This window comes from Heptranchias perlo, chromosome 6 (assembly GCF_035084215.1).
Source record: "Heptranchias perlo isolate sHepPer1 chromosome 6, sHepPer1.hap1, whole genome shotgun sequence".
Taxonomy (NCBI): domain Eukaryota; kingdom Metazoa; phylum Chordata; class Chondrichthyes; order Hexanchiformes; family Hexanchidae; genus Heptranchias; species Heptranchias perlo.
Genome location: NC_090330.1, coordinates 25,669,147 through 25,676,365, shown reverse-complemented (window position 1 = coordinate 25,676,365; position 7,219 = coordinate 25,669,147).

Here is a 7,219-nt window from a genome sequence, read left to right as displayed (position 1 = left end):
TAACAGTCTCTTAAGTGGGACCTTATCAAATGCCTTCTGGAAGTCCATATAAATAACATCCATTGACATTCCCCTGTCCACTACTTTAGTCACCTTTTCAAAAAATTCAATCAGGTTTGTCAGGCACGACCTACCATTCACAAATCCATGCTGGCTCGCTCTGATTAACTGAAAATTTTCAAGGTGTTCAGTCACCCTATCCTTAATTATAGACTCCAGCATTTTCCCCACAACAGATGTTAGGCTAACTGGTCTATAATTCCCCGGTTTCCCTCTCTCTCCTTTCTTAAAAAGTGGAGTGACATGTGCAATTTTCCAATCTCGAGGGACTGTTCCTGAATCTAGAGAACTTTAAAAGATTATAGTTAGGGCATCTGCAATGTGCTCACCTACTTCCTTTAAAACCCTGGGATGGAAACCTGGGGATTTGTCACTCTATAGTGCTATTATTTTCTTCATTACTGTTGCTTTACTTATATTAATTTTATCGAGTCCCTGTCCCCAATTCAATATTAGTTTTCTTGGGATTTCTGGCATGCTATCCTCTTTTTCTACTGTAAATACTGACGCAAAGCAATCATTCAACATGTCCGCCATTTCCCCATTGTCAATGACAATATCCCCACTTTCAGTTTTTAAGGGGCCAACACTGCTCCTGACCACCCTCTTTTTCCTAATGTAACTATAAAAGTTCTTCGTATTGGTTTTGCTATCCCTTGCAAGTTTCTTTTCATACTATCTTTTTGTAGCTCTTACTATCTGTTTTGTGACCCTTTGTTGATCTTTGTATCTCCCATTCGCCAGGACCTATGCCATTTTTTGCCTTTTTGTGTGCCCTTTCCTTATGTCTAATACTGTCCCTTACCTCTTTAGTTGTCCATGGCTGTTTTTTTTGGCAAGTAGAGTTCTTGGCCCTCAGGGGTATAAACCAATTCTGCATCATATTAAATGTTTCTTTAAACATTTCCCATTGATCATCAGTCATTTTACCCATTAACAGATTTGCCCAGTTTACTGTGGACAGTCTCCGTCTCATCCCATTGAAATCGGCCTTACCCAAGTCTAGAATCTTAGCAGCTGACTCACTTTTTTCCCTTTCAAACACTACATTGAACTCGATCATGTTATGATCGCTATTGGATAGATGTTCGCGAACAGTTAAGCCATTAACTAAATCTGGTTCATTACTCATTACTAAATCTAGTATGGCTTGCCCCCTTGTTGCCTCTCGGACATACTGCTGTAGAAAACTATCCCGGACACACTCAAGAAATTCACTACCTTTCTGACAGTTGCTAGTCTGCTTTTCCCAATCTGTGTGAAGGTTAAAGTCCCCCATTAAGACCACTATGCCTTTGTTACACGCTTGTCTAATCTCTGCATTTATACAATCTAGCACTTCAGAGCTGCTGCCAGGGGTCCGTTACACAATTCCCACTATAGTCTTAGATCCTTTCCTATTCCTGCTCTCTCTTCTCCTCTTCCTCCTTCCTCCCCTCCTACTTCTTTTGCCCCTCTTTTACTTACCCTCCTTCTCCCCTTTGCCTCCTCTCCCTCATCTCCCCCTTCCTCCCCATCCTCTCTGGCCTTCCCCTTTCTCCTCCCTCCTTCCATCTCTCCCTACTCATCCTCCTCCTCTACGCTCTGCATTTGTAAATGTTTGTTTTAAGCCCCCCTTGCCAAAATTGGTCTGCCATGAGTGAGACAGGCTTTGGGCCAGCCCTGCTCAGGATTCTTCAGTGCCCTAGGCAGCAACCGCCAACAAAAGGTAAGGTTTTTAAAACTTTCCTGTGGAGCCAGAAACAGCAGGAGTTATTTTCCCAGCTCCACAGCAATCCTGAGGGCTGCTGCCAGCCTGCAATTGGCCCCCTCCCAGTTCGGGCATGCGATGCAGTCTCTTCTCCATCTTTGAGCCAGAAACCGGGCACTGACGAATTTCTACCCCAAATTCTCCAGCTTCAGCCCTTGCTGTTCAATTATCCCTGTCCTTGCTGTCCTCCTGGACTCTGTCATCACATTGAATTAAAAAATGATTTATATGGCTTCACCCTATCCTACCTCTGTAAACTGCTTCAGTCCTATTTCCCAGCCCATGGCTTTCAGTTCTCCAACTGCTGCATCCTGTACTTCCCCTCCCCCACTGCTCTATCATTGGTGGCAGTTTCTTCAGCTGTATTGCCCCTCTTCTCTGGAACATCCTCCCAAAACCTATCATAGTATCATAGTATGATTCAGGTACAGCACAGGAGGGCGCCATTCGACCCATCGTGCCTGTGCCGGCTCTTTAAAAGAGCTATCCAATTAGTCCCACGCCCCTGCTCTTTCTCCATAACTGTGTACATTTTTTCCCTTCACGTATTTATCCAATTCCGTTTTGAAAGTTATTATTGAATCTGCTTCCACCACCCTTTCAGGTAGTGCATTCCAGATCGTTACAACTCGCTGCGTAAAAAATGTTCCCTCATGTCGCCTCTGGCTCTTTTGCCAATCACCTTAAATCTGTATCGTCTGGTTACCGACCCTTCTGCCAATGGAAACAGTTTCTCCTTATTTACTCCATCAAAAACGTTTGTGATTTTGAACACCTCTATCAAATCTCCCCTTAACCTTCTCTGTTCTAGGAAGAACAACCCTAGCTTCTCCAATCTCTCCATATAACTGAAGTCCCTCATCCCTTGCACCATTCCAGTAAATCTCTTTTTCATACTCTTAAGGCCTTGGCATACTTCCTAGAGTGTGGTGCCCAGAATTGTACACAATACTTCAGCTGAGGCCTAATCAGTATTTGATAAATGTTTAGCATAACTTCTTTGCTATTGTACTCTATGCCTCTGTTCATAAAATCCAGGATCCCATATGCTTTTTTAACAGCCTTCTCAACTTGTCCTGCCACCTTCAAAGATTTGTGCATGTGCACTCCCAGGTCTCTCTGTTCCTGCACCCCCTTTAAAATTGGACCATTTAGTTTATATTGCCTCTCCTCATTCTTCCTACCAAAATATATCATTTCACACTTCTCTGTGTTAAATTTCATCTGCCATGTATCTGCCCATTTCACCAGCTTATCTATGTCTTCCTGAAGTCTGTTACTATCCTCCACATTGTTTACTACATTTCTAAGTATCGTGTCATCTGCAAACTTTGAAATTATATCCTCTATACCCAAGCCCAGGTGATTAATATATATCAAAAAGAGCAGTAGTCCTAATACTGACCCCTGGGGAACACCGCTGTATACTTGCCTCCAGTTTGAAAAACAACCATTCACCAATACTCTTTCCTTTCTGTCCCTTAGCCAATTTTGTATCCTTGCTGCCACTGTCCCTTTAATCCCATTGGGCTTTAATTTTGTTATCAAGTCTATTATGTGGTACTTTGTCAAATGCCTTTTGAAAGTTCATATACACAACATCAACCACACTATCCTCATCAACCCTTTCCATTACTTCATCAAAGAATTCAATCAAGTTAGTCAAACATGATTTTCCTTTAACAAATCTGTGCTTACTTTCATTTATTAGCTCATACTTTTCCAAGTGCCAATTCATTTTGTCCCAGATTATTGTCTGTAAAAGTTTCCCCACCACCGATGTTAGGCTGACTGGCCTGTAATTGCCGAGTTTGTCCCTCTCCCAAAGGTGTGACATTTGCAATCCTCCGGTTCTTTGGCATCATCCCCATATTAAGGAGGATTGGAAGATTTTGGCCAGAGCCTCCGCAATTTCCACCCTTACTTCCCTCAGGAGACGAGGATGCATCCCATCTGGACCAAGTGACTTTTCTATTTTGAGTACTGCCAATCTTTTAAGTACTTTCTCTTTATCTATTTTTATCCTATCCAATATCACTACTACCTCTTCCTTTACTGCTACATGACAGCATCCTGTTCTCTCGTGAAGATGGCTGCGAAGTATTCATTTAGCATCTTAGCCATGCCCTCTGCCTCTACAAGAAGATATCCTATCTTTTTGATCATATTTTCAGTCATCACAACTAAACCTTCTACTATTGCTCTCCATCTGCTTCTCTTCTGTGAAGTGCCTTGAGACATTTACTACATTAAATGTACTGTATAAATACAAGTTGTTGTTGATATAGATGAAGTTTAATATAGTTAAATCTAAGTTAAAACATATTGGCAAAATAAACTTGAAATATGAAGACACTGAGTGGATAATAGCAAAGACCAAAAAAGAGCAAGAAAATTATTTGGTGTAATTGTTGAATATTTGTGGAAACTGTCAAAGGTCCTACAAATAGCAATGTGGTAAATGACCAGATAATCTGTATCAGTTATGCTGGTTAAGTGGTCAATATTCCTTGATTCGTTGATCACTCTCTCCTCAAAAAACCCACCCTTGACCCCTCTGTCCTTGCAAACTACCGCCCCATCTCCAACCTCCCTTTCCTCTCCAAAGTCCTTGAACGTGTTGTCACCTCCCAAATCTGAGCCCATCTTTCCCGCAACTCCATGTTTGAATCCCTCCAATCAAGTTTCCGCACTGCCACAGTACTGAAACGGCCCTTATCAAAGTCACAAATGACATCCTATGTGACTGTGACCATGGTAAACTGACCCTCCTCATCCTTCTCGACCTGCTTGCAGCCTTTGACATGGTTGACCACACCATCCTCCTCCAACGCCGCTCTTCCGTCATCCAGCTGGGTGGGACTGTGCTCGCCTGGTTCCATTCCTATCTATCTGGTCCTAGCCAGAGATTCACTGCAATGGCTTCTCTTCCTGCTCCCACACCATTACCTCTGGAGTCCTCCAAGGATCTATCCTTGGCCCCCTCCTATTTCTCATCTACATGCTGCCCCTCGGCGTCATCATCCAAAAACACAACGTCAGATTCCACATGTACGCTGACAACACCTAGCTCTACCTCACCACCACCTCCCTTGACCCCTCCACTGTCTCTCATTTGTCACACTGCTTGTCCGACATCCTATGCTGGATGAGCAAAAATTTCCTCCAACTAAATATTGGGACGACCGGAGCCATTGTCTTTGGTCTCCGCCTCAAACTCCGTTCCCTAGCCACCGACTTCATCCCTTTCCCTGGCCAGTGTCTGAAGCTGAACCAAACTGTTGGCAGCCTTGGTGTCCTATTTGACCCTGAGATGCGCTTCCGACCACATATCCGCTTCATCACCAAGACCGCCTACTTCCACCTCTGTAACATGCCTTTGTTACCTCTAGACTCGACTATTCCAATGTTCTCCTGGCTGGCCTCCCATCTTCCACCCTCCATAAACTTGAGCTGATCCAAAACTCTGCTGCCCGTATCCTAACTCGCACTGTCCCGTTTTCCCATCACCCCTATGCTCGCTGATCTACATTGGCTCCCAGTCCGGGAATGCTGCAATTTTAAAATTCTGATCCTTTTTTCCAAATTCCTCCATGGCCTTGCCCCTCCTTATCTTTGTAACCTCCTCCAGCCCTACAACCCTCCGAGATCTCTGTGCTCCTCCAATTCTTGCTTCTTGTGCATCCCCGATTTTAATCGCGCTACCATTGGCGGCCGTGCCTTCAGCTGCCTAGGCCCTAATCTCTGGAATTCCCTCCCGAGACCTCTCTGCCTCTGTACCACTCTCTCCTCTTTTAAGATACTCCTTAAAACCTACCTCTTTGACCTAGCTTTTGGTTACCTGTCCTAATATCTCCTTACGTGGCTCGGTGTCAAGTTTTGTTTGATAACTCTCCTGTGAAGTGCTTTGCAACATTTTACTGCATTAAAGGTGCTATATAAATGCAAGTTGTTGTTGTTGATACCCTTAACTAATCAAAATTTATCGATCTTAGTCTTGAAGCTTCAATTGACCCAGTATCCAAAGCCTTTTGGGGGAGAGAATTCCAGATTTCCACTCCCCTTTATGTGAATAAGTGCTTCACTCCTAAATGGCCTAATTCTAATTTTAAGATTATGCCCTCTTGCTCTCGATTCCTCCACCAGCGGAAATGGTTTCTCTGTATCTACCCTATGGAGTTCCTTTATCATTTTAAACACCTCAATAAGATCATTCCTCAGTCTTCTAAATTCAAAGGAATACAAGTCAATTTTATTAACCTGGCCTCATAATTTAACCCTTTAAGCCCCAGTATCGTTCAGGTGAATCTGTGCTATAACCCTTCCAAGGCCAATATATCCGTTCTGAAGTGCAGTGCCCAAAACTGAATGCAGTACTCCAGATGCGGGTCTGACCAAAGCTCTGTACAGCTGAAGTATAACCATCTCCTCTTTGTATCCCAGCCCCCTTGAGATAAAGGCCAACATTTCATTGGATTACATTTTGTACCTGTGCAGCAGCTTTTAGTGATTTGTGTACAAGGATACCCAAATCCCTTTGCTCCTTCACAGTTCCTATTCTCGCTAGTAAGAAAACATTCCAATTTGTCTTTTTTGGATTCAAAATGGATGACCTCACACATCCCCCCCATCTGCCATAGTTTTGCCCACTCACAATCTGTCTATGTCTCTTTGTAACTTCCTGCTCCCAACTGCACAACTTACTGTGCCTCTTAGTTTTGTGTCATCTGCAAACTTGGATATACAGCTTCATCCAAGTCATTGTTATGTTTGATGAAAAGTGAGGCCTCAATACAGATCCCTGGGGAACACGACTTGTCATATCCTGCCATCCAGGGTACATTCCCTTTATCTCTCCTCTCTGTCTCCTATGTCTCAAACAATTATCATCCCATGTCACAAGGTTACATTCAATTCCCTACGCTTTTAATTTTGCTAATGATCTCTTATGCGGAAGCTTATCAAATGCCTTTTCAAAGTCCATATAGACCACATCCATAGACGTTCCTCTATCCATCATGTTAGTGACTTACTCAAAAAGTTCAACTAGATCAGTCAGACATGACCTACCCTTCACAAAGCAATGCCTTCTCCTTTGATCAGCTCATTTGTGTTAAAGTGCTCAGTCACTCTGTCCCTGATAGATTCAAGTAATTTCCCACAACTGACATTAAACTGACAAGTCTGTAGTTTACTAATTTCTCCCTCCCCCTCTTCTTATATACTAGAGTGACATTTCCAATTTTCCAATCTGTCATCAGAGCTCATCATCCCAGCTATCACCCTAGTGTACTGGTGATCCGGGCTGACACTCCAGTACTGAAGGAGTGTTTTATTGTCAGATAAGATCCTGTCTGTCTGTTCAAGTGGACATTAAAGCTATTGGTTTTCTGGAAGAATAAAATTGAA